Here is a 27163-nt window from a genome sequence, read left to right as displayed (position 1 = left end):
ACTGGCTGTCCACCACCACATTTAATTCACATTACGTGCTTTTTTTTAATCCCAGGTTCTTCAATTTAGCAATGACGAGGCACATTAAAAAATGAAAACCTGTGTAATTGCATTTTGGTGGCTTGTGTTGTGTTTCAGGCCAAAACAAGCTGCAAAACGAAGGAGGAAACAGCCTTTTTTTTGCTGACAGAGTAGTATAAATCTGTTGGAAGAACAAGAGGAAAATAGGGGAGAATCTGAGGTATTTCTATAGTTTTCTTTAGACATCCAGTTTAGATAGGCAGTATCTTAAATCCTGTTCCTGGAGGTGTCTGTCTGTCTGTTCAATGGCTTTATAGGGATCTTTCATTTGTAATCACTTCTCTAACAACTTATGTATCTGTGTTAGCCAGAGTGACCATCCCCGTCCATGTTTAAAGTGGACCCTGAACCAAAATCCCTCAACAGGAGCAATTTTGATTTGATTTTTTTCCTTTTTAAACATTTAGACCTAAATTTCAGAGCTTAAGTCTGCCTCCATATTCAATTAAAAGAAAAGTTAATGAGAGTATAGTCAAGCAACCATATGAAGGCCTGGAAATACACTCTGTAGCTGAAATTACTTTGTTCTGGGTTTCTTGAGTATGTATTTCAACATGAACTCTCCTGTATGTGCAGCAACTCCCCATCTATCCACCCTAAATCCTTTGTGCTCTGTGTTACAGCACTGTCACAGAACCAGATATCCCACGCACGCAGAGTCTGCTACATCAAAATCCTTACCCATGTTGCAAACGAAGCACGTAATTTGTGGCTATTATGAACTCTGTAGCCAAATTAAAACAGCTCCCAAAACCCCAATCCTGATTTCCTGCCTTTTCTGTCCTCTTATTTCTACTGCATCGTGTCAATAATCAATTTTTCCATTGGATTTCCTCCTGTCTAAGGAAGGGACTGACCTGCTATCGATCAGCCGTTCAGACACGGCACAGTTTAGTTGAAGGAGCAACATGAGATTTGAATGAAGGCACTGGCTATGTACGAGATCACACACTGAAATAAACACAGCTGGGTCAGAATTTGGTGCACTAAGTGCTCCAAAAACATGCTCCTATTACACTAGAGGCGAAGATTTGGAGGGCTACAGCTTGCTAAGTGAATATCATTTGGTGAGGAGGGAAATAAGCCCAACAAACCTGGAAACGCAACTTAGTATTAGTGAAAACCTTGGCAGAACCAGGAAAAAGCCACTATTTAGAGCCAGAAAGAAGAAACCATCCCATGCCATTGATCACAGAGTTGAGGCTCTGAGGTTATGGATAAGAAAGTGCATTCCAAGTGTTCTGCTTCTGCCCTTCAAACAAAGTTTTACAGTCTTAGACACGCGTTGCAAAATGGGATTCCTCCACCACAGTTACACAGCTGTGTTGTTTTGGCACTAACCAGACCAAACACAAGGATGCTGTAACAAAAAATACTTCACTTGGAGTTATCCCACTGGACAAACATCTGGGAATTGATTCACGCTTTGTACTGCTACAGAAAAAAACTCCAAACACATGGATATACAACCATTATTATTCCAAGTACCACGAAACCCCAATTTTATGGTATATGTGTAGTTAAGATATTTTTACCAGGGAGGATGCACCTCTGATCTGACTGATGTGGTGAGCAGCCACATACCAGAAACATTATAGGGGAATCTGTGGCAGCCTCTTGCTATAGCAACTGCCAATAACTAAGAACATGAACAAAGTTGTTTATTCATCTATTATAACTCTATATTTTGCTTGTTTGGGCTGAGACCTCTGAACAGATGACTGCCAAAAGGAAAAATATGCAAATATTTTCTATTATCATTATAAAGCCTAACAAAACACCAATTACTCCAAAATTATCATGCTCTTTAAGGCCAGGTTAAGAGGTCATGGATCACAGAATCAACTGGGTTGGAAAAGACTTTTAAGATTATCAAGTCCAACCATTGCCCCATGGACTGACAAGACCACCACTAAACCATATCTTACCTGCTAATACTAGTAGTGTGGCCACTGATTTGCGACACAAATGGACCTGAGCTGCTCCAGCAGAGTCTGTGGATGATACCTGGTACTGCAGTGACAAATATGATGCATGATACAAGGCAGTGAAGCAACAAATATTTATGGAGTGATCCAGAGAGACCCATCATTAGATTAGTGAAGTACTTTCTCTCATAGTTTTGCTTTAAGACAGATAAATGCTGATGTTGCACATAGGGTAAAGGAATTTAGCAAACACTAAGTGCTACTAGCAAGCATCTCTGGGACCACAAGGTTGGTTTTTGTCTAAAAGATGAAAACCCAACTTAACTGGTAAAGGCACCATCACTATCTCACAGGCACTGCAATTCAGTGTCTCTTTTTCCCCCCTCCTCACTGCTCTCTGTAGACAGAGCTTTCCAAGCAGCTTGTTTTCTCTGCTTTACCAGCTTAGCTCAATGAAAAGGCACAGTCATTCCAATGAAGAAACTCAAGTCCACCCAGGGAACCCAGGCCAGGAAGAGGAGGCACATGAGCCAACCCAGCAACAACTTCCACGCGGCGTTACAGCAACATTTCCAAATGGAAACTCTGGCTTCTCCCTTGAAAAGCTTCTGCTGTATCAAGGTTTGGCAAAAATATGACATTTTCCAGGAAAAAGCCAATGGAACCTCGTCGTGTTTCCCTTCCTCTCACCCTAAACATTTTAGGCTGCTGCAAGTGGGACCAATAACCACAGTTTGAGAGGACAGGAAAGCACTGGAGCAGCTAAAGCTCTCAATAACAACTTTGAGGAGCAAAAATACCCTGGTATTTATAGCTTATTTTATTCCTCTTCTGGAGCAAAGGATAAAAAAGCAAGGACCTTTCCTGCTTTCAGTAAACCTCACATAATGTGGATAGTTTAGCATTTAGTTTCCTTAGGAGTGATGAAGCTTTAAGTGGTCTTTGCTATCTCAGTATTTAAAGATGGTCAGAAAATGGTTTCCTGTGAAGAACTCTTCCCTGCAGGAAAAGAAGTTTTCTGCTTTGCCACAAAAAGGCAGTTTTCTTCAGAAAGCAAAATCCCTTCCAAGAAAAGCGTTGGTGCAACCGAGAGCCTCATTTTCTGTTAAAGAATAGCTTGCTAATTTAACCAGCTGCTACAGTTAAAACTGTATGGAAGTGGTCATCATTTACTGCTTCCTGCATTATCAAATCCTACATCTGATGCCCCAAGACCGAGCTTTTCAGGGCAAAAACTGCCCCTTTGTGTGCATACAAAGCACCCAGCAAATGCTGCTTGAGCATTAAGTAAGTTAGGGAACTAATTAAGTTATGGAAATATGAAGATAATGAACTCTTTCAAGTGCTATTTCACATTTTTTTGCCATACAGAGCATCTATTTATGTTCTGAAACTCCACCACCTCTAACTCTAAACCAAAATATGAAGTTGTTAACATTTTGTCTATAATAGAAGTAGGCTGCCTGAATTGGAAAATACACAGAATGGTCACATTTACACTCTAAAGCCTCACTGAAAGCTTAACCCTCTGCAGAAACATCTTCTGAAACGTCAATAGAGAATATAAGTTTCTATTTTGCTGACATGCCATGAAAAATAACCACACAGTGTAATCTGATGCATTATCACCCCAGAAGTTAACATGAACCGATTTAAATCTGTGGAAACTGGAACTCCATTATTATTATTATTATTATTATTGTCATCATTATTACCACTGCGTCATTTTAGTGCAAGTTTTCAGCTCCATGGTGTACTTGAGGTTCCTTTGCACTAGCCAACAGTAAATCATGGAATCCCAGCCTGGTTTGGGTTGGAAGGGACCTTAAAGCTCCTCCAGCTCCAACCCCCTGCCACGGGCAGGGACACCTTCCACTAGAGCAGGTTGCTCCAAGCCCCTGTGTCCAACCTGGCCTTGAACACTGCCAGGGATGGGGCAGCCACAGCTTCTCTGGGCACCCTGTGCCAGCGCCTCAGCACCCTCACAGGGAAGAACTTCTGCCTTGTACCTAACCTAAATCTTCCCTCTTTCAGTTTAAAGCCTTTGGAAGTTTAAAGCCTTTGCAAGGGAGTCCAAAGGCTCCAATTCGTGGGATAAGAGAAATGGTTTAAACCCAACAGTGTGCTGATTTCTTTGCTCTAACATCTCTGCTTTGCTCTCTCCCTACCTCCTCGAAGCCATGGGGCTCCATAAGGCTGTTGACTGGGCAATACAAGGGATGTGCATCACGGAGCAGCAGATCATCCTATTAGTGGCAGCATTAACTTTTCTCTGGGATACTCACACACGGATGAAGGTGGTGTAGCAACCTACTGCCCAACCTCTTCTTCCCCAGCCCCTGATCTTCTCTGTGCCTTTGAATGGAGTGGAGCAGTGCACTCCACGTCCAAGCTTAGGTCACTCCTTCAAAAGAGGGGTCTGTAAAATAAGCAGTTATCAAACACAACTCCAATACATCTCCAGCTGAGAAAATAATTAGTTCATGCTACAATTGCTACAAAAATGAAGAGGGAATAAATGCTCTGCTCCAACTGTAATCACAAAAACTATTCCTGATGTTTCTCAGCTCAGTATTAAGCAGCAGTAGAACAGGAAAAATGTCAAACTGTTCAAGGAAATATATACATTGAGGAAACAGCCTCCATTCACAGAGTCAAGGTGTTCTTATATGAATCTGAAGGCTTATTTAGGGTATGTAGCTCTGGTCCCATTGCCAGAGGATCATTTAAATATCAAATGGAAACACAGTTCATGAGATACCGTCACATCTTGGTAACATATAGATGTTACACATGGTTATAGAGGCACGTGTGTGTATTTCTGTGTGCATATGTGTTTTGTTTTACCTTAGAAGACTGGTTCCACCTGGAAAGATGGTTTCCATCTGGGGCAAAGCCCAGTTCAAGTCACTCAAACTTCACATTCATGGTATCAGAGCTCCCTGGCAAACACATGGGAGCACAGCAAGGCCTCAGTCCTGCCCGTAGCCACTGGGCATTGCTCTGGAATTGTATTTTAGGAAAGCAAAAACAACTGGAAAGATGGGAATTCACTTACCATTTATTGTTCAACACCCATGAGGCCAAAGGCCCCTAGAAAGTAATGCAAAATGTAAAACTATTAAAGCAAAACCAATGGGAGTTTGACTCGGACTCCTCTGCAGACTTCTGCATCAAGAAAACATCCAAAGAGGTGAGAAGCCACACCAGAGGTGGTTTTGGCAGCAAGGGATGAGAAGCTGCTTGGTGACTTAGCTGGAAATGAAACATAGACTCAGATCCCAGCAGCAGGAGTGGTGGATGAAGCAGAGCTGAGCCGCTTCCACCCGCACCTCTCGGTCTCGTGTAGGTAAGGAGGAAATATGATGTAAGAACAAAGCTAAAAGGCTGAATCTTGACCCCAAATGCAAGTGTCAAAGAGCAGGGGAAAGCAGAATGCTGTGCATTGGCAAGGGGGAAGTCCAAGACCAACTCTAATGGTCCCAAGGAAGGGTGCTGCTGAGCTCCCTGTCCTTTGAAGCAGGTTACCTCCTGCTTGGAGCAGGGGTACAACACAACAGCAGAAGGGAGCAGGAGAGGGAAAGGAGAAAAAACAAAACAGCCATAAGGAGTAAGCAACGGAGTCACTGAAGTGGCTTCAGTGAAAGGTGATGACCACCTCCTGCCAGCAGCACCTTTAATCATCCTTGATGCAATTTCACTAAAGCAAATTCTATTTAATTTCATTGTGCCTGACCAAGCAATGCAATTCCTACTAGGTGGACACTTTCTAGCCTTCATCAGGCTTTTGCAATAGCACTCATTCCCTGGAATTTATCAGTGCATTTATCACCGCGGTTCCAAAAGCGCCAGCTCCATGAGGCAGAACCTGGTGCTCAATACTTTATTTGTATTCAGCAGATTGACCTTTGCATTCTGTCCTGGTACGCTGATAATTCCCCCTGTTTCCAAGAGAACTCCTACTGCCCTGCCACGTAACCACTGCCTCGTTTGACGAGCAGAGCACTTCCCTGCACATAAGCTCCGGCGCCTTGCATATTTATACAGCTTTTAGCAGCCTTAAGTTTAACCCATAGATATTTAATTTTGTTCTGCTATAAGAACAAACACAACTCAGCTATTTACATGACTGGGTTTAAACTCAAATTTCACCATTTTAGTGATCCATTTGAGGGAAAAAATGAAGTAATACGTATACAGCAATCAAAGATCAAGTTGAGGATCTCTGCACACAGGATGCACTTATTATTATTTTTGATATACATATAATATATATATGTGTATGATATATATATTATATATAACTATAAACATGATATATATGTCAGATATATATATATAGAATCACAGAATGGTTTGGGTTGGAAAGGACCTTAAGATCATCCAGTTGCAACCCCTCTGCCATGGGCAGGGATGCCTCACACTAGACCATGTCACCCAAGGCTCTGCCCAACCTGGCCTTGAACACTGCCAGGGATGGAGCATTCACCACTTCACTGGGCACCCTGTGCCAGTGCCTCAGCACCCTCACAGGGAAGAACTTCCTTATCTCCAACTAATTCCTCCCTGTTTCAGTTTGAACCCACCACTCCTTGTCCTATCGCTACAGTCCCTGATGAAGAGTCCCTCTCCAGCATCCTTGTAGCCCCCTTCAGACACTATATATATAATACCAGCAGTGAGATTTTTACTGCCAATCTAAAGGACATCAGACACTCAATAAAAAACCCCAGAGAATCTTTCCTTTCCAATTGTTTCAGCACATAATCACTTGTTAACAAAGCAGTGGAAGGAGATTGTAAATGATATTAATGTATATAGAAATAGGCAAAAGTTCTAAAACAAAATAGCTATTCAAGTTCTTCTCATGCATTACTCTCAAAATATACCCATCATCATGTCAGCTCATCCTTCAGAAATCAGTATTTCTTAAAGTTTGGGGTTTACACTTGAACTGTTTGCTATTTTAACAGTAGAAGACGTGATGTTATTGTGGCATAATTCATCTTTAGCTTGGATTGGATCCAGGTCAAAGAGCTCCATATTTTCAGCCCATTAGTCATGGGAATTAGAAGTATTATCCAGTTGCTTTTAATTGGTAGCTCATGCTCAACCCCTGCAATCCAGCCTATGATTGCAAAACTGCCTAAATTATATTCTCAAGAAAACATCATCCAACCTACCAAAAAAAAAAACCCCAAACCCCCATCCCAAAGCAAATTACATCTCACATGCATCAGTAAAATATAACCAGCTCCACACTCAACGATCATGGGAAAAATGTTGATGACCAGCCACGACTGGCCACCGGAGCAAAGCTCCAGCCACGTTCCAGCCCAGCTCCCTTTCAAAGGAAAGTCGTTCTCAATGCTCGAGTGGTCAAACGCAACATTAAGGAGCAAGCACTAAAAAGTTAATTGAATGTTTGCCAGGAGACGTCTGCCCCGGTTTTATACTGGATAATTAATTTCTTTGTTTTTATAAGAATTTTAAAGAGTGACCAACATGTGCCCTGAGGGCAACGATCTTCATTCAAGGGAGACTTCTGACTTTGTGTGACACGGGGCTTCTTTGCATTTGGAAACACTCCAAGCTCATTCTCACGTGGGGGGTTTGCTTTTAACATCGCGCTAACTCTTGTGTCTATTTTACCTTAAGCAGTTGGTATCTTTCCATAATTCTCCTAAAAGAAGACCACTTTGATTCATGGCTCTCAAATAAATTGGTTCTTTATGGTTTAGAAGCAAGAGAGGAACACAGGTGAAGCACCTTGGGCTGGAGACACACTGGAACACTATGGAGAAGTCATGTACTCCTAGTCGTGTACTTTAAAATTACAAGACCTGTCCTTTCTCATTGTTTTGGTCCCTAAACCCCGTTACACACAGTAACAGGGCTTTGCTGTTGACAGTGTGAGCTACTCATCAAGATGAACTGCAGTTTTGGGGTTTAAAGTATTTCTTTCTCAGGTTACTATCAACCCTGTCAGGCTTAGTCGTTTTAAAGTATATTTAAACTGTCAAAACAGTTCCATATTTAGAGCCAGAAAGGAAATATAGACTATTAGCATCTCACAACACGAGCCAAAACTTCAATGTACCCACAGATTTCTGGTCTACTACTGTTTTGGAATAAAAATCCAGCATGATCTTTATCATGACTATACCTCAGCTGCCTATGATGAATGTTGATATGATTTCAAACTTTAATCATTCCTGGAGTGTTGCAATCTGTGGAGAACTTCCACTGTGTCTGCAAATGAGTGCTTCACACAGTCAATGCCCTATACTAAAGAAATATTGATAAGTAAGCAAGCAATATCGTGCCCCTCTCTTCAAAACCTCCCTGTGATGACTGTAGGAACTACTACTAGTTGTTATGAAAATACACTGGCTGTGGTTGTGGTGGCTTTTAACTTCCTTAGGCTTTGCTATTAAACATGACCAACCACCACAGTGACCATAGAAACACCAAACTCCTGATCAAGTGAACTCTAAAATGTCTTTAAGCTTTCACCTGTTTTAATTCAACTTTGCATAGTTTTCAGGCTCTGATTTTTGATTGTCATCCCTGCTGCTATGTCCTCTAAAATCACCCCAGTTAACATGAGATGGTTTTTATAATCAATAAAAATAGAACCAGGACAGGAGGCTGAAAGAGTAACAAGGTGATGACATGAGTTTAGCTGCTAACCTGGGCTAGTTCCTGCAGGTCTGAACATGTCGCCACTCCAAAATGATCAACAGGCATTTACTCTGCACAGGTACCTCCAACCTTCTTACTGCTATCACTGCTAAAAGATCTTTAAAGAAGCTTTTCTTCACTGCCTGAATACCTGTATGAGAGCCAATTGTAACTACCCACATAGAATCATAGCTAGGGTTGGAAAGGACCTTAAAGCTCATCCACGGGCCACGGGCAGGGACACCTCCCACTAGAGCAGGTTGCTCCAAGCCCCTGTGTCCAACCTGGCCTTGAACACTGCCAGGGATGGGGCAGCCACAGCTTCTCGGGGCACCCTGTGCCAGCGCCTCAGCACCCTCACAGGGAAGAGCTTCTGCCTCAGAGCTCATCTCAGTCTCCCCTCTGGCAGGTTAAAGCCATTCCCCTCGGCCTGTCCCTCCAGGCCCTTGTCCAAAGCCCCTCTCCAGGTTTCCTGGAGCCCCTTTAGGCACTGGAGCTGCTCTAAGGTCTCCCCTTCAGGAGCCTTCTCTTCTCCAGGCTGCCCCAGCCCAGCTCTCTCAGCCTGGCTCCAGAGCAGAGCTGCTCCAGCCCTCGCAGCAGCTCCGGGGCCTCCTCTGGCCTCGCTCCAACAGCTCCATGTCCCTCTTGTGCTGTTGCCCCAGAGCTGGATCAGGACTGCAGGGGGGTCTCCCCAGAGCACAGCAGAGGGGGAGAATCCCCTCCCTCCATCTGCTGCTCATGCTCTTTGTGATGACAGAGAAGATGTGAACCCAGTAACTATGTTTTTTGCAGAGCAAGAAAAACCTGTGCTCTGCTCTCCCCCAGATCTCTGTTGACATGATGGCAAATAAAAGACAGTATCTGCTGTTTCTTGTGGAAGTGGAAGTATTTTTAACAGTGTGTGCACACATAAACATTTAGGAGCAGACAAAGCTGTGGTGGTGACGAGGGGCTCACAGCATCCCACAGCAATAATTCACTGTATTGTAACAAGCCAACTGGAAGAGCTGGTGGCATCTTACGTCTGAGGCTGTAGTAAGCTCAGGTTTAAACGCTACCTTCTGTCCCAAAATAAAGCACACGCATTGATTGATCAAGTATGAATTAAATACAAACGCTTTCACAGCTGTAGCCTTTGCAGACACTGTAGTGCCACGCTATAACACTGCCACAGTCGAGTTAAAGCCGATATTCCACTCACACTGGCAATTTTCCACTAACAACAAAACCAAGTCTAGTAGATGCAACATTTCAAAATGCATGTAAACTATTTAGATGAATTCTTTTTATTGACAATCCCGGGGGAATGGAGAGAAAATGATTTGTTTTACCCTCAGAGCTCAAAGCTCTCTCGGGAGGTAATTCAATTGAAATTTCACATTCACTCTAGCCAGGCAGTGATAAACAGATGCTTAAATTAGCTGCATTACACCGTCATCAAATATCTTAAGGGGGGGGGGGGAAGTTGCCAATAAACAATGGGGGAGCTTCCCAGTATTTCCATAAGGAATGTTTTGCATACCTCTCTAAAGCTCCTGCAGCAGCTCGCACTCCTTCACACACAGAAGCATCTAACAATGCAGGGAGTATACACACAAACCCAATCCCAACTGGCATCTCGCTGGGATCTAGAGCAGATCAGGCTTCCTGCACCCCACCACTTTAACTGCTACACTTAGATGGTTTCTATTACGATGTCCTTCTACACCATGCCACATCTCTTAATTTTATATAAATGTTTCTTTCATTTAAACAAACTGTTGCATAAAAAAACCCTCCCACATAAGGAGGCAGAAGAAGTAACAGGACCAGTGCTGCTGTTCGGCATCTGCTGCTTGGATCCAAACAGCTCCCTATGGTCCTAATGGCATCGTGCATCTCCATCCCTCGCACCACCAGGTATTCCCTCTCCTTCTTGGTCCTTCTCTGCCAAGCAAGAAAGCCCATGTCTTGCTCCTGCTCCAACTGTTGGGAAGGAGAAATCTCTCCAAACGCAACTAAATGCTTTGTCCATTTGAGGGGTCCCCTTGTTACTCCTAAGAAATCCCTGGAAAGGCATGAATGGTCTGGGCGAACATCAGAAATACAAACTATATATAGTTCTCCCAACTAAATTTCCTAATCCGAAACGGAAAATAACAGGGAGGGAGGAAGCATATTAAAAGTTTTGTGAAGTTTAGAATGTTTTCTTTTTAAAGGGGTATTTTGCATCTCTCTCTGGACTCAATGTGCAGGTCCATGAGACTTGCAGGAATGATCCTTGCGGCTTTCACCGCAAACACTTTCTAGTTCTCATGGTTATAAATACTACGTGCTTTAAGCACATCCAAGAGCTTCAAAAATCAAGAGGAACAAAATAATCAAGGCTACAATCAAGATACTCCAATAATCAAGATTTAATCGCTGAGGAGTTCTCAGTTACGGGGTATGGTGCTCACTTGTGCATCCCACACAAACAAAATGCCCTCAAACGGAGGGTCAAGTGAGCAGAGGTCAAGCTTTCTAACACTCTGTGTTTTAGGGTGTTTTGCTTTGTTTCTTTTGAAGTTCACTGTCACTTTTCCTTATCAGTAGGTGCTCTTTAGCCTGCCCTGCCAGTGAAAGCATCTGCCTGCTGCAAGAGGTGAAAGCAGGCAGTATTAGAGGGGAAAATAAGATTTAGAATTCCAAAAGTCCTGGATTGAATGCAAGCCGATGAGAAATCGACTGCCTGTTACACTGAAGGTTGAAGTAAGTGTTATAATGATTCCTTTGCCTTAAAAAGAGAAACCCATTAATACATTAAAGTGATTGAAAGTTCAGTCTGGTTGAATCATCTTGTGCATCATCACAGCTGTAAGATCCAAAGTGTAAATGGCTCTTTGGGTTCGTAATGCTCAAAACCAGAAGGTGCTATTGCAGAAAAGTCTTATTTTTTAATTGGTATTATTGTCTAATTTGGAAAGCACTAAGTTTTAAGCAAACCCAAATAGCAACACTGGGAAAAGGCAATTTGTCTGTCCTCAAGGTCAGCTACCACCTTAGTTTTTAAATTACCTTTTGAACCAAGCATGTATTTAGTATATGAATGCTTATAACAGAGCCAGTCCTAGGAAAATTTTAAAGCAGTATGATCATATTTTAAAGCAGTATGGAGCACCACAACCTGAAAAATGAGGCCAGTTACTTATGGAAAGCTGGATTTTGCTGTTACTGATTTGAACAGTAAGTGAGCATCAGAAACGTGTGCGCTGTATCAAATTGAGTGCGAAACGCTGCATCGAGTTTTTTAGCCCATGGTAAAAACAAGCTACACATTAGACACTAAACAACTCCTATTGTAAGATAAAGAAGGCATGCCAAAACATATTTCTCTCCGAGTTGCATTAATTCCCATCACAAGAGCAGTGAGTTAAACAGGAAGGTAAAAGCTCCTTGCAAGCGGAGGAGCCGAAGCCAGCGGCTGACCTGTATTTCTCTCCTCTTTCGTGCCAAGCACACCAGGAAGGAGCTGCTCTGAAAACTCAGCAGCAGCAGCAGCAGCAGCAGCGTGTGAGCCCGAGCTGGATCACAGGAAAAGGTTGATAGACATAACGACAGACCTAATGCTGCAGTTCAAGTTCGCCTGACCCTTGGGTTACCACCACACCGCGGGCGATGGCGGTGGCGTCTTTCTCTGAAACCCAATGCAGCAACGCGGTTGGTTTTCTCTTTTTTCTTAAGGGATAGCTGAGTTTCCAACTTCATTTACTTACAGGGTGAAGAATAGACTGTAATTGCAGCAGATTAAATCCATCTTCTCTCCTTCGTGCCTTACATCTGTGCTTTAGTAAACTAGACAGACTCCAAGTTATTCACCTCCTAAAACAAATAGTAGCACAACCCCCTCAAGCGCACAGCTTTCAGGCACTTTTTAGTGCTAATATTTCCACCTAGAACTCATGGCTTTAAAAGGATCCAGGAATCAGAATACTGCCATGAAATCAGTAATTTAAATAAAGTATTATTTTAATTGATTCTGACATTCAGAGACATTGCTTTGCATTGCCCCCTCTTTCTGACCTTTCACTCAAGTGTGTTTCGCTCCAGTGACGAGGAGCAGCTATTTATTGCTGTCTTTGAAGTTATAAATGCACAGTAGCAAAATCTACCCCCAAAGAAATAAAGTGGGACATTTCCTACTAATCTTAAGGAGAACAAGATTTGGCTGTGAGAAGTATAATAAAGATTGCTCGAGAATCCTGAAGTAACATACACAAACACAGCCAGAGAAAGGGCTACAAAATCAGAAGCCCCTTCACTTCTTATGTTTTCTTTTTATAGGAGGATCAGGGAAATAAATAAATAAATAAATAAATAAATAAATTAATAATAATAATAATAATAACAATAATAATAATAATAATAATAATCATCGGTGGTTGTTCCATGCAAGCCAACATAATATGGCAACATTACAGGGCAAATCACTAGACCTGCAAGGGCAGAATTCCCTGGCCAAAGCTGTGACACAATTACATGCTTACTTAAAAGCAAGCAGTAAAATAAAAGGGAAAAAGAGAAGCTCTGTAAGTAGAAGTACAGAGAAGGTAAAGATAAATTAGGAATTTAATTCCCAATGACAATATAAAAATGCATCTTTTTTCCCTCCCATCCCAAAAGTGTACCATTAAATGCAGGAAATGCATTGCCAAAGCCCCCTAAAGATAGTTAAAAACTTGGACATAATTTGACACATTTAATAGAACTATCCAAAGCTCTAATAAAAAGAAGATTTCTAAGTGGTTATGATTCAGCACACAAGTCTTACAGGGAGAGCTAAGGGAAAATACTTCTATTTTGGGGGGTGGGATATTCAACAGTTGTGCTCCAAAGGATATTTCACACTCTTCTGTGATACACGTGGAATTTACCTATCACACACAGGATAAGAAATCAAATCCTCTACCAGGATACAGACCTGAGATTACAAAACCTCTATTTCTGTATCCTTCAAAGAAGTTCAAGATCTTTGTCATTCCAGCTCCTGCTGACTCCTATTTTCACTTCTGTTAACTACCAAATTCTGAAGAACTTTGTCAGCTTCTGACATCCTTTACCCAGTACTCCTCCTCCTCATATGACTCACCTTCCTTAGTGCTGCCTAATAATTCATCATCTTTCTAATCATCAGCTCTCTGGAAAACACAGAACTATCTATATTCGTTCACACACAGCAGCATGAACTTTTTAATGGAAGACTTTAGCAGCCTGTATATACAATATTCCAAGTGCTTCAGATACATAATACACCACCACCTTCAGCAGATTACTTCGAGAGCAAAATTATTTAACAGAGAAATAACGTCTCCCTGTTTTCCCAGAGTGGATAAATACATATATCCTGAGTGCAACACATCACTGGGCAATGGGCAAGAATTCAAGCAACATGTATGAGAGCATGCAGTCTGCAAAGGTCTGCTTGACCAAAGCATGAATGCAAATGTACATGTGAAATGTAAGAAGCTCCACGCAAACCTTTACCATTCTCCTTTTGCTCTCATTTAACAATAAAGGTTGTTTCAAAAACTCTTGGTTTCTGCCCTATCTGTTGTTCTGGAAGTCAACTGTTTATGTAAGCAACAGCAAGTTATAACCCTAAATCATTTATCTGCAGCCATAAGAGTATTTTTATAAGCTTATTATTATTTACAGTTCTACTTGCTTTCCCTAAACTTCATTTTCCGAAGCTGTGCAACACACCTTTGAAATCAAGCTGACTGAGTTTCATTAAATATATCATCAATTCAATATAAATCAATAGCTGAGCACACAAACCCCTTTACTCCTACTACCCTACGACTGATGTAACCACTCCTGAACGACGAAGAGATGAAAGTTTTCCCCCCACCATCACATTCCTGCCTCATTTCTCCCCACTTTCTCATTTTAGAGTATCCCAGGTTGTCCTATCTATTCAAGCCATAACACCACATTCATTCCCACAAATGGGTGACCCAAAGGGGCATTTTAACAATCCTACTTTATATTTCTTTTACCTGCGACTGCTACTAACATAGCTTTTGAAACACGAGATTAAAATCAACCGTAAGAGAGACAAAATACAATGCAATTTATTTGTATATCCCATCTACATGACAACGTACCTCCTTTGTCTAATCCACTCCTGGGGTAAAAAAAAGAGGAGGTCAGGAGGTGAGATCTGAAGAGAGGATGGAGCTCAGTGGGATGGAGGAGAGCAGAAAGCTCCCCAGACCGGGGCAACACAAGCGAGATACTGTGGAACCACAGGAAGGGGAAAAGGAGAGACTAGAGGTCAGATCCTGGTGTTTTTGCACATCAAACTCGCGCCAAAGCTGGTTATTTTGCACGACCAGTTTCAGGCTGCAATCCCAGGACACCGGAGCGGAGGCAGGGATTTTAACAAGGCATGGTGCTGTGTGAGGGGAGCCGAGCATCGCCCCAGCCTTGTCCTGCGGGGTGCACAGCAAGTGGAAAGTGTGCTCTGCACAGGGAGTAAAACATGGGAAAGAAAGCAAACAAGGACGAGAAATGGGAGAAAATGAAACAGGAGAGCAATTTGGCTGTTGCTTTCTGGCCTCATAAATCCTTACTAGCAGAAGAGAAGTCGGATGGAATAAAGCATAAATAAAGTATGAGGTGAGTTCTAACCATTTTTCAGGGCAGGGAGAAGGAAAGCTAAACAGACTGCACCTCTCCACCCTCATTGAGATGCAAACCACACAAAGGCGAAAAACTCATCTTGATGCACTGGTAGTTACGCATGTAAATTCCAGCGCAGGGAGCAAGATAAGCCCAAAGAATGCAGTTTCTCTCACCAGAAAGATTCAGCTTTGTGTATAATGCTGTAGTCTAACTACTGAAACCATCAGGACGACTCTGTTTAATATCAATAAAGTGAGCAATGTGTTCACCTCACGCTAAACAAGCAGAAAACCCAGAGCAACCAATTCCCACAACCTAGAAACACCCCGACATGAAACAGCAGCCAACTTTGCTTTGATACAAACAAAAACCAACCCATTTCTTTCCACTTCAGGCTCTTCTTTCTTAACCAGAGCAGCAGAGAGGAGTCTGAAATGAGAGCCCACCTGCGCGGCGCAACATGAACCTGGAGTCTCCTTTCCTAGTGGAAAATGAAGTTTGATTTTAATAAGACAGGCCCATGACATTGCCCTTGTACCATTACACCGTCAGAACCACTTTGCAGCCTCTTTCTGTTCCCTCTGCCTCATCTCTGGTTATATATATATATATAATATATATATTTTATTTCTATATTTTTAGTTATTTTGGCAGCTGCAGAGCACATAAATCTGCACAGGGCAGAACACGAAGTTATCAAGATGCCAAATTCCTTATTTTAACCATTAACAGCAATTATGAAGCGTTTCTTTTGAAAGGCCATAACTAGGGATGACAAACAGTGGCTGTGGCAAGGAAAAGATAGCACCAGTTCTTTGACAGTACAAAGCAGAGCACCAAGGCAGCATGATAGTACTAGTTTCATTCCTTTTGGAGTTCATCAGTTGCGAGCGATTGAATTCTGCCTCGTGACTGATAAATGCATATTTTGATTTGTTTCCCCTTGAAAGCCAAGTACTCTTTTATTGGCAGGCTGATTATAAAGTGGAATTCAAATGTTCTCTGAGGAAAGAGGTGAAAAACTTGTCACCTTTTCTGCAATGCTCTTTTTTCACACACCCCCCCCTTTAGGAGATAAGGGGTTTTCTGAGTCACAGACACCGGATACTTGGGGGTAAATGAACCAAACTAGGCATGGTTTTTAAAAGGACAATTGTTCCTATTTTTAAAGCTGTTCATTTTCCGAATAGTTGATTAGGGCTGAGTTACAAAAGATAACTTTTGCAAACAGTCTGCTCTCCCCCCCCCCCAAAAAAACCCCTTCTTCCCTTATTAATTTTACATTAGATTTCCACTCTGTTCCAGCAAACGCCCTGCTCCGTAGAGGTTTCCCTACTACAGTGATCTCTGCAGTTCAGCTACAGCAGCAAACAGGCAGCCAGAAACCTCAGGCCCCGAGCTGAAGCGTAGCCCAGGCTTGAAAGAAATACAAATATTTAAAGAGAACTTATAAAAAGCTGAGCATTTACACGACATAAAGCTACGAGAGTAAAATAAATGTGGCCCTCGTGAATTTGCTCTACCAGAAGTTTATGCTTCCCTCAATTTCAAATGTTCAAATAAAGAGGCTAAGCACAAAGCCCTGGAGAGGAAAATAGTGGAAAGTAATATAGTTATGAGAGCAACATCAGCCATTGCGAGTGATATTGTTATTCTCCATCAAGGAAGCAATAACTTTGATGAATAATCCCCTTAATGAACACCAAGATGGGGGTTCTGCCTTCCTAATTAAATTAAATTAAAAGTGTCAGGTATCAAACCTCCGTGGTAAAGACGAAGAGAAGCAACACAGCAGCTTCCAACCACGGCATTATCAATCCCCATTTTGAATTTCAAAGTATGAAAGAGCAAAAAAGCAGCAATTCTTTGGGTGCTCTGGAGCCTGGAGGGGTAGAAAACCTACCTACAAAGGATGAGGTGTTAGTAAAAGACCCAAAAATAGGTGACTGAGGCAAAGGTGGAAACTTTCTTCTTAACTCAGTCCTTACATGACTGTGTTGCAGGGTTTAAAAGACCAGAGACTGAAAACAGAGAAAGCAAAATGAGTTCAAGCGAGCCACGCAGTCTTATCAACAAATTCTGTTTAGCAGATATAAGTCAGATCTTCATTATTACTTGAGTAGGATTTTTTTTTTGTGGGTTAATTTTCTTACTCTCTATCTGATGCAACAGCAAAAAATACAAAGCCTGAAGGGAAATAATCCCTATAATTTGCATTTTTAAATGCCCCTACATAAAATACATATTTAAGTAGCTGCATCATAATGGCCGGAATTATTAAGTTACGTAAGTATTTAGAGAGATTATGAAATACTTATTGATTTAACTGCATAAATATGTACCTAGGGAAATTTATATCACAAATGAAACTGGCCTGAGCCACTCTGGCAAAGCCAAAGCAAAGACAATTATCTTGTCAATAAAAATTGGGAGGTAAAATTCCAAAAACCCCCTATTAGCGTGCTAAAAATAGAGCAACTTTATAACCATCGCAGGTAACTTGGGGATAAGCCTCATAAATCCCTACACAGACACCCAAGTGAATGGAAAAGTAAACACTTATTTTGACTGTGCCCAAAGAATCTGCTGGGATCTGGGGGAGGAGGAGCAGAGAGCTCCATCCCGATTAAAAACCATAAAGTTGTACATTTAAAACATATTAAATAAGTCCTTAACTCTATAATTGCATAGGCCCCATTCAGAGAATCCCCACTACACTGACAGAGCCTTACAAGCTTTAAAAATTCATTAGGATCTTGGCAATAAATATTGCCAATGTATTTTACTGTAACTGTATCGATCCTAATGCACTTGACTTATCTATAGAGATAAAACTTATCTTGACCTTGTCGAATACAAACAGTCTGGACTAAAAACCTGCGATAGCCTCTCATGGGGAAAACATACAACAGATAACAGCTACAGAGATGATACAGGAGCACTACATCAGTATTAATGTTTTGGATAAAACAAGAATTTGCCTGAATATTAGCCTACCAAGCAGATGCAAGGAGACACTAATAAATAGGAAACAACAGAAAGCTTGAAAGAACAAAACTGTGTGTTTAATTAGAGTCTTCTTGGGCACAATATGAGTCCCCTTAGAAAAGCTGGAACACCAGCTCGTTGCAACCCGCTGCAGAGCATTCTGACTGGGTATGCTTTGTGATGTTTTATTTTGGGGAGGCAATGGCCTCTCTTTGTGAAACAGAAGCCGGTGGCACTGCGCTGCCCTGACCAGAAGCAACCCAACCAACTTTTCCCTTTGTTATTTAAAGTTGCTGCTCCCAGCTGCAATCCTAGCGACGGTCCTAGACAGCGGCATTGGCCTTGAGACATGAGTCCTGCTGCACAGCCGGGCAGTCTGCGGGCAGATCCTGCAGAGCAGTGTTCCTAGGGACCCCACAACGGCATCAGGTCCGCAGCGGGATCAAGCTCTGACCCCAGGATTTCCCATGGAAGCCCTGGAAGCAAAGAGCTGCACTGATCCGCACCGAACGCTTTCGTTTCTGAACTCTTTGGTGCTCCTCTCCTCACAATCCTCCCGACTGCATTTAGCTGACGAGAACTTAATTAACATTTTCAACTACCAAAGGGGAAGAAGAAACAGATTCCCCCTATTTCGAAAGCAACAGAGATTTCTGGAGAAGATGTCTTTCGTGGTTGAGTTTTAAATGCCTGTATGAGTATCCTGCCATTCCGGGGCAAAGCATATCCCACGATCTTTAAGGCAAACTTCTCTAGGTTGTTCGTGTAACTCAGTCAGCTACAGACAAAGAGTCACTTTCTGAAGGAAAAGTAGAGCATGGTTTGTAATGAATTCCTTATGTATTTGTCAATTTAAAAGCCAAACACATCAGAATATTCATAGGCTTCCGTCTTCCAAACATATTAACAGACTTCCATCTTCTTTACAAGCAGTAAGACCATTCTAATGTAATAGAAGCATTAAGATCTCTAGTACCTCAGAAACGTATTTCTCTCTGACACGGTGTTTTGTAGCTAGTCTTCATAAATCATATAAAAAAATAGGATGTTTACAGGTATTTGGCCAAACAAACTATTTCTAGGTCACAGTAATTACTTTGCATTTGCAATTAATGAAAAATAACTCTGCCTGATCACTCTGTAATTAATATTTCAATATGCTGAGCAGCACCAACACGGTACAACTTTTTGTAAGCACAGAGAAGAAAACAAATTCAAGAGGCAAAAATAATCTGCCAAATGAAATCAATAGGTTTCCCACATAATTAAATATTAAAGGTTTGGGCATATATTTTTAACAACAACAAGTACTGACAATCCCAAAATATTATAATACACATTTGGATGCAAAGGTAAAACGATTCGTGAGCATTAACTCTGCTATTTCCTGAGCCATGAGCAGGAATGTTAAAGGTTTCCTATTTACTCTGAGGAAGTAAATGAAACTAACTACACCGAGTTTTGTATTTCCACCTTTAAATAGTGCTTAGCTTTGAGAGATAGCAATAAAACTTTCCACGTTTTGATAGGCAACAGTATTTTGCATTGACTGAAGGCAAACAGAGACAAAAATACTACTATCCACAGCAGTGGCACAAAGAATAAGGCTCCATTGCTAATTATACAGGGAACTGAATTTAATTACATGGAGAACATTAAACACTTTCCAAAATACAAAAACCAACATATCAAGAGAAGCTGGAGATGAGACTTTCAAGTTCTTTTAATGCTACAACAGTGCCCTCTGCTGAGGTACTGAAATAGTGCTGAATTATTCCATGAACGCTGAGCAGGATAAAACCAGGCAGCGGTATTTTGGGATCGTTTCTGCTTAAAATTGGGGATTCTTACAAAACCAAATGAAGGCAACTTTTCCTGGATGGATATGTTAAGGCAGCATTGTGGTAGGCATGCATTTGTCAATGACACTGCAACTCGGCTTTTCAAAGACATTTAAAAGCAATGTCTGAGGTCTGAATTGTTCCATTCTCACTCACGGGATCCATCCAGCGAGGATATTCCCAAGGACTAATCTGGTTAGGATCCAGTGCTAAAGCACTGCTTATCCTAAGATCCAACTTAGTTTGATTGTGTATTCTGACAGATGCAACTAGATGATACACCTTTGAAATCAAACAGGCTGTGAAATAATTAAACCAAATTTAAGAATCTGGTTTAGTATTCAATATATTCTAACAGGAAAACTGATGTGTTATTTTCTGGATAGTAACTACCCCAAAATAGTGCTGTCTGCCTCTTAAACCAGCAAACTAAACGCAATTCTAAGCACCAAGGGGAGACTGGCTGATGGTTTTCAGAATTCCAGGTTCAGATGGCCAAGTGGAAAAGGGAAGGAGAAACGGGAGGCGAAGGATCTTGGCATGACTGGAAAGTGTAGCAGAGACATTTCTGACGGCAACTTCTCCGCTCCTTGTTTCTTAAAGAAAAAGAGAAGAAAAAAGAAAAACCCAACACCACCCACTTTCCCTCTCCCCATTACAAGTGGGATTTTAACAGGACCAAATGAAATTAAGCTCTTCCTGAGAAGGGGGGGTTTGACAATCTGATTCCAGTGCAGTCGTCCTAATTCTGTGTGTTTGGGGAACTACTGCAGCAGCAGCGCGATTTCACAGCTATAGAAAGGGAAGTTCTCAGGACTGACATCTTGCAGACATAAGACAGGCAGAAAACCCTCCTTTCCATCCCCCCCTTTGGCTTTCCTACCTTAATCTGGGAGAATATAGAGACATTTGCTTCCACTTTAATGATTTTTTTTTTCCTTTGACCAAAGTATTAAGTATTTCAACTAATGCAAATTGGAGCACAGTTCTGAAAGTCTGAGCATTGCCTTCTCCCCAAATCCCCAAGTTATTCAATAGCTCTCTAAGAATTAAACTGCAAATAGTTTTTGTCACCTGCATAAAACTACAGCCACGAGCACCTAGATATTTTAGATTAGAGTGTAATCCAGGCTGCAGCAAGCACACGATGCCAAAATGGCCATGAATTACTTGTATAAGCCCGTTTCCTACCAGCAGCTCCCTGAAACTCGGCTCCTCTCTACAGCAGTCTCTGCACTCTCCATGTATGAAGAGAAGCAAGAGACAAACACAGACTAGGTTAAAACTCACATCTTTTTTACCTTAGTGACACCTTTTATAAAAGTGGAGGGAAATGGGGACCTTCCCATTTTCATTTTAAAAGCAGGAATCAGAAAACCACCCTATTTTTGAGAAGTCTCATATTTACACGGTTTAAAATGACAACCTCCAGTGTAAAACCCAAATGCAGGCTGGCACTCCTGAAAGGAGGTTTTTGTGCCCATGCAGTAACTTTTCCACCTCCTCCCAAGCCTGCTGAGAGGTGGCAATCCATCAGACACTCATCTAGATGGCGATGCTGGAGAAGGAGAGCAGGATGCTCGCTCAGGCTTTGATACGGCCACTGTCTCCCGCGATCTTTATCATGCACGACAGTTTGAAATTGGGATGCTAAAGCTGGGAATAAACCTTCAGGGTTGGGAGTACCTGCAGATGCTGCTAATTCCAAAGAAAGAGATGAGTTCTCAGCAATTCTGAATGCCTTTTTATTTACTACACACTGTTACAAGCCCTGGGCTTTCTGCATCCACATCTATCTCTCTATTGCCTCCGTTTTGCATCAGCGAGACTGGAATACCTTTGGTTAACTGTGTCCTGGAAAATTAGTTGCTTAAACACGGTAATGTCGAAAAAGCTGAGCTCAAATTTGTCTTTTTGAGGAGTCAGGCACCCATCCTTACACCCTGCTCATTTCAATCTCAAATCTGTGTTGTAAACCTGATTTTCACAAGTCTATCTTTCCCCCTCTATAAGAGACCATGACATAGATCCACAGGACATATATTTAAAGGCACACCAAAGGTTAAATGGAGATGATAAAATGACTTCAAGCCACATCAGTGCAATAACAACAAGAAAAAAAAGTATTAATTATGCAATATCAAGGATGTGTGATATTACCATAAGTTCAAGCTAGACAAAAAAACACTTAACAACTTGCTTACTCTAAATGCTATGTCAGTGATGGAAGATTTACTGCTCCTGTTGGATCTTGAAGGTCCATTTGCTGTCTAAACCTGCAGCTTTAATGTAATAGCTGCCTGCTTTTAAAGGAACGTCAGTTTTGTGGGACAGCTGTACAATCTGAAAATCTCAACCCATTGCCTTCTAGTTGTTTTAGACAGGTAGTGCCAGCAGTGATTTACTGTATTAAATCATTCCTTTTTGTTCCCAAAAGGGATACTTTTAAATTCAACACGTATTTCTAAGAAAATCCAACGTGTGATTCACAAATTTTCCACTATAAACTAATCTCCTTGTCAACAAGACTTACAAGATGGTTGTGTTGTCTTCTGAATAATCACAATAATGAAGGATTGAGAGAGGTTTGACAAGTCAGCGTGCAAAATGCTACAGAGGTCCAGCAAGCAACGAAGGCAAAAAGCCTTTTCTTCCTTTAAGTGTTAAACTGAGGATTTTGAGAGACATGGAAGCTAAAAATGGGAAGATGAGGCCACCTTTTTTTTTCCTATAGAAAGTTTAAGTGTCATCAAAATAGTGAACAAATAATCAGAGAGAAAATATATCCCTAATTTATTACAGACCTATCTGTTCGCTCGTCTGAAAACCCAGATTTCAAGGAATTCCCAATTCGGGTGTCACAGAAGGACAACTCAGCCACCCAAATTAATTTGCCACCTGGGTTTTAAGCACTGATATCTTTCTAGAATTCCCCCTGATCTTTGAGATCCATCTCGGAAGACACCAGGCTCTCAGCTCTCTCCCTCCTCCAGTATCTGCTGCCAGTCACTGCAATAGGGAGAAAAGGAAGGCTGGAGGTAGTGAGGGGAGGAAAGGTGAAGCAGAGCAAGGCAGAGCTCCTGCTGCCCCTAAGAACAATCAGGGCTGCTGTGCAAACTGGAAAGCCTTCAAGTTCTTTATAGAACAAGGGGCAAATATTCCCCTAATATTTTTAATGTTATTTATTTTAAATCAGGGGAAAAAACCCTGAAACCGTATTTTACTCACAAGCAAAAACCTGAAACCGTATTTTACTTACAATAACCTGGCCACAGATCATCTGGAAAGACAGAGTGGGATGTGCAGATGTCAAAGCAAGCTAAAAATGGAGAGTATAATATAAACCCACCTTCCTCTGCACACCCTGCATGCTTTATTAATACCTATGGCACAGATTTCACAGCATGCAACAGTAACTCTGCCAAGTAGCCTTCCTCAAATCACACAAATCTTGGCTTCTGCCGTAAAAGCATTTCTTTAGCACTTGATCAGGATATGTTCAGCCCTCTATTTGGTGAAAACGAGGTAAAATGCCTTAATTTCTATGTGCAAAGCTATCACGATATATATACATCCAGTTGTTGCAGCTTTTGTGATTACTATTTATTATGACGGTGAATTCAGGCTAAAATAGATTTCTTTTTTTTTTTCCCAAATTGATAGTTTTACCATAGACTCATGTATGGCATCAAATTGATGTTTTACAGTTACCTTTTCCTCAACATGAGAAGCCAGTGATATTAGATCTGATCTTACAGGCACACTTTTCACATTCAATGGACGAATAACAACAAGCATCTTTCCAACAGCAGATCACTGACAAAGCACTACATGGATAACACTTTACCTATAGGTTGCTCCTGTAGAAGTTAATGGAGTTAGTGGATTTAAACTTTGGTAAGGGAAACCAAAGCTTTTTGCATGCATATAATGTTAGCTCAAAGAGATGCTTTAAATCGGGTGATTTAGAAGTTATTGAAATGCACTAAAATCTGATCTCTCTCCCCTTCCAAAAACTACACCTAAACCAGGACACGTAATGGAAAGGAACAAGAGCAGCACATGATTTCCAAGTTAAACTGTTAGCCAAATTCAGGAAACAATATAACCCCAAAAATTCTCACTTCAGAGTAGAAATACTTTGCATATCCAGGTATGACTCTTGCCAAGCAGTGATGCTGCCAAAGGAATCAAAATTGCATCATTCTCCTTTGAAAGATTTATAAAAGATTCAGACAAAAAACCCCAAAACAGAAGTTGAGAAAACAAAGAAGAATCATCACGAATATAAAGAAGAAATTTGAAGAGGGGAAACTAAACGTGACAGTGAGAACTTTGCTAAGAGATACCTACAAGGAACATCTTTTTGGTACCTTAATATTATTACCGTTTTTGTTCCTTTAGATTTATACACCACCGTAACAAATACAGTGGTGTATAAATACATCAATAAATATATGGTGTCTAAATCTACAATAGCCTGCTCATCAGACTGACCTGCTCACAGCACTGCTGCTCTGTGCAAGCAGTGAGAACAGCAAGACAACACGATGCTCACTAAGATCCTGAGCCCCAGCAGCAATGGTCGCATCCAGCTTTTTGCATTCTTGCCCATGGTGCTACTTAAGCTTCAGAAAGGTCATCTAGGATCAAGGTGATTAAGTCATCACATTTTTCTTCTCTTTTAGATATCTCCACAGAAGTTTGTTCATAAAAACTAAGCCAGTTTCTCATTAAATAAAACCCCAAAACTATTTTCTGCCTTAACAGACTAATGTACTTCCAGTAACAATGAACTTAAAGCATTTTCAGTCACTCTTCCTTGGTATTTCTCTTCCTTGTACCCTCAATATCCAGGCTTTACCTATAAGGAAACTGATTAAATAATCTTACTGAAAATTAGGATAAGCCTAAGTTGCTATTAAGCCAAAATAAGCACATTTAATAGGGAAAAATAATTGGATACAATAGAAGCATAGAATGGTCTGGGTTGGAAAGGACCTTAAAGATTTTATATTTATATTTCTTTTATATATATTTATTAAAGATTTTATTTTATGTTTATTACCTTACTAGTAAATCTTCTACTTGATTTAACAAAATGCAGTTAGCACTGATGCAACAGTCAAGACACAAGTCAAAACTCTTTTCATGTTAAGGAGACATAATTAAACCTCTCTGAGATGCTAAAACCTGGACCAGAGCAGCCACCGAGTTTGGATCTAACACAAGCCACACAAATCAACAGTCAAAGACTCCTGCACTGCCCTTCAAGGCAAAGAAAACCCTTTTACCTTTCCAGAAGAACACAAACTAGGGAAATAAAAGGAAACTTTAGCAAGAAAGGGCTGAAAATTGTTTCATTTTTATCCTTTAGCAAGAACTCTAGGGAAAAAACGTGCCTGTAAGGGAGGCAAATAGAATATGGTTTAGAATATGCCCCAGTATTCAGCCACATCTCTGTGCCGGCTGGTCCCAGGTATGAAGCCAGGGTGAGTTTCCAGCAAGGCAAACAGGGATGGAAATACAAACTGCAAACACTTTAAGCCTCTCTCCTTCTCTGCTCTTTATGCTGACTTCTTGGAAATTCTTGGGCAGTTTCCATATTCGGCTGCTTGTGCTCACTTAATAATATCTTCACCCTGTTATAATGAAACTTTTACAGAAGAAAAGCTTTTTCAGTGACCTAAAACCAACATATTGTATTTCTCTTTTGCCTTTTATTTAATTCTGAGTAGTCTCAGGCTGTGACCATCACTACCAAATCCCAGGATTATAAATAGCCGAGACGGTGTGTATCCTGAACCCGACGTACATAGCAGAGAACACAGTTTTTGATACCGAAACAAAGAGCATCTGGATCACTTTGTCTTGCTGCTCGAGAAAATTCCTGTCTCAAACTATTGTGCTGTCTCTATCAGGAGTTCACTAATTACTAAAGCTGCTTGTTAATACATGTATCTAATTAATATTATCAGTAAGTTCGGAATATACGCACACTTGAAAAGAATGACCCTAACAACTACCACTTCAACCCGAAACAGAATTAGGATGTATTAAGAAAAGAAAAACCCTACAAGATTAGACAGAAAAAAAAAGAAGAAAGATAACTTGATCAATTTTCAGCTTCTTCTGAAAGAACTACAAAAATAATAGATAACTGGGAACTGGAACAGAAGCTTTAAAGTTCGACATCTGACAGTATCACTACATCTTACTTGTAAAGTCTAGGACAAAAAAAATTAAACATGCTGGAAGAATGCAGACAAGTGGTAATGAAGCAGCAGAGAGTTATCTCTAGGAAGGAACCAAAAGCATATCATTTACACGTGCTCTTATTGTGGTATATAAACCAGGATGATCCTGATTAAGGAACTCGTCGGGAAATGTGACATTGAAAGTGTGGCACAAATGTTCGTGCAAAAACAACAGCTATAAGAAATATAGGTATAAATAGTGTGTTCTCCTTAGAACAATGTAAGCCCAGCATGCAGGAAAAAATTAGTTAATGCATTTCAAGAAACATCTTAATTATAGAGTCATAGACTTGGGAAGGGAAGCATGGAATGCTTAGGAACTACTAGGAAGAAGCATGCGCTGGCAGAGAGGAAAGGCACAGCAAATCTGACCACGGCATTCAAGTCAGTTTTAGTATTAGAAGACCCACAACGTTGTGTAGGAACACTATAGAAGCGGTTGTCAAAACCAGGTTCCACTTCCAGCTGGGAAAAGGGGCTTGATTAAAGTAAATTAAAACTTCCAGAATGCTGGAAAGACTGAGCTTTGAGGGGAAAAACTTAATTCCTAACATGCTAGTTTAGCAAAGTAATACATGTACAAGCTGAGATGGGGGGATAGAGTATATGAGGTTGGTAAAACCACTAACAGAGGAACCCAAAACTCACTGAGCACCACAGCACTCGGTCTCTAGCCTCCTTAGGTAACATCCATAGGCACATACACACATATACACACGCTCTCTTTTGCATTAAGAGT

The 27163-nt window shown here is 41.0% G+C and overlaps 1 protein-coding gene and 1 long non-coding RNA gene across 3 annotated transcripts in view; both read right to left on the bottom strand.

Annotated features, from left to right (window-relative positions):
• TAF3 (TATA-box binding protein associated factor 3) overlaps positions 1–27163 on the bottom strand; it is a 122401-nt gene that overhangs the window by 64237 nt on the left and 31001 nt on the right. The window lies entirely within an intron of this gene.
• LOC115605557 lies at positions 4521–26510 on the bottom strand. Its single transcript, XR_003990634.1, has 3 exons — positions 25552–26510; positions 13643–13647; positions 4521–4532 (listed from the first exon to the last, which is right to left on the bottom strand). It is a non-coding gene; the product is annotated as an uncharacterized LOC115605557 (long non-coding RNA).

Source organism: Strigops habroptila, chromosome 3 (assembly GCF_004027225.2).
Source record: "Strigops habroptila isolate Jane chromosome 3, bStrHab1.2.pri, whole genome shotgun sequence".
Lineage (NCBI taxonomy): Eukaryota > Metazoa > Chordata > Aves > Psittaciformes > Psittacidae > Strigops > Strigops habroptila.
This window is presented reverse-complemented; position numbering and strand designations above follow the sequence as displayed.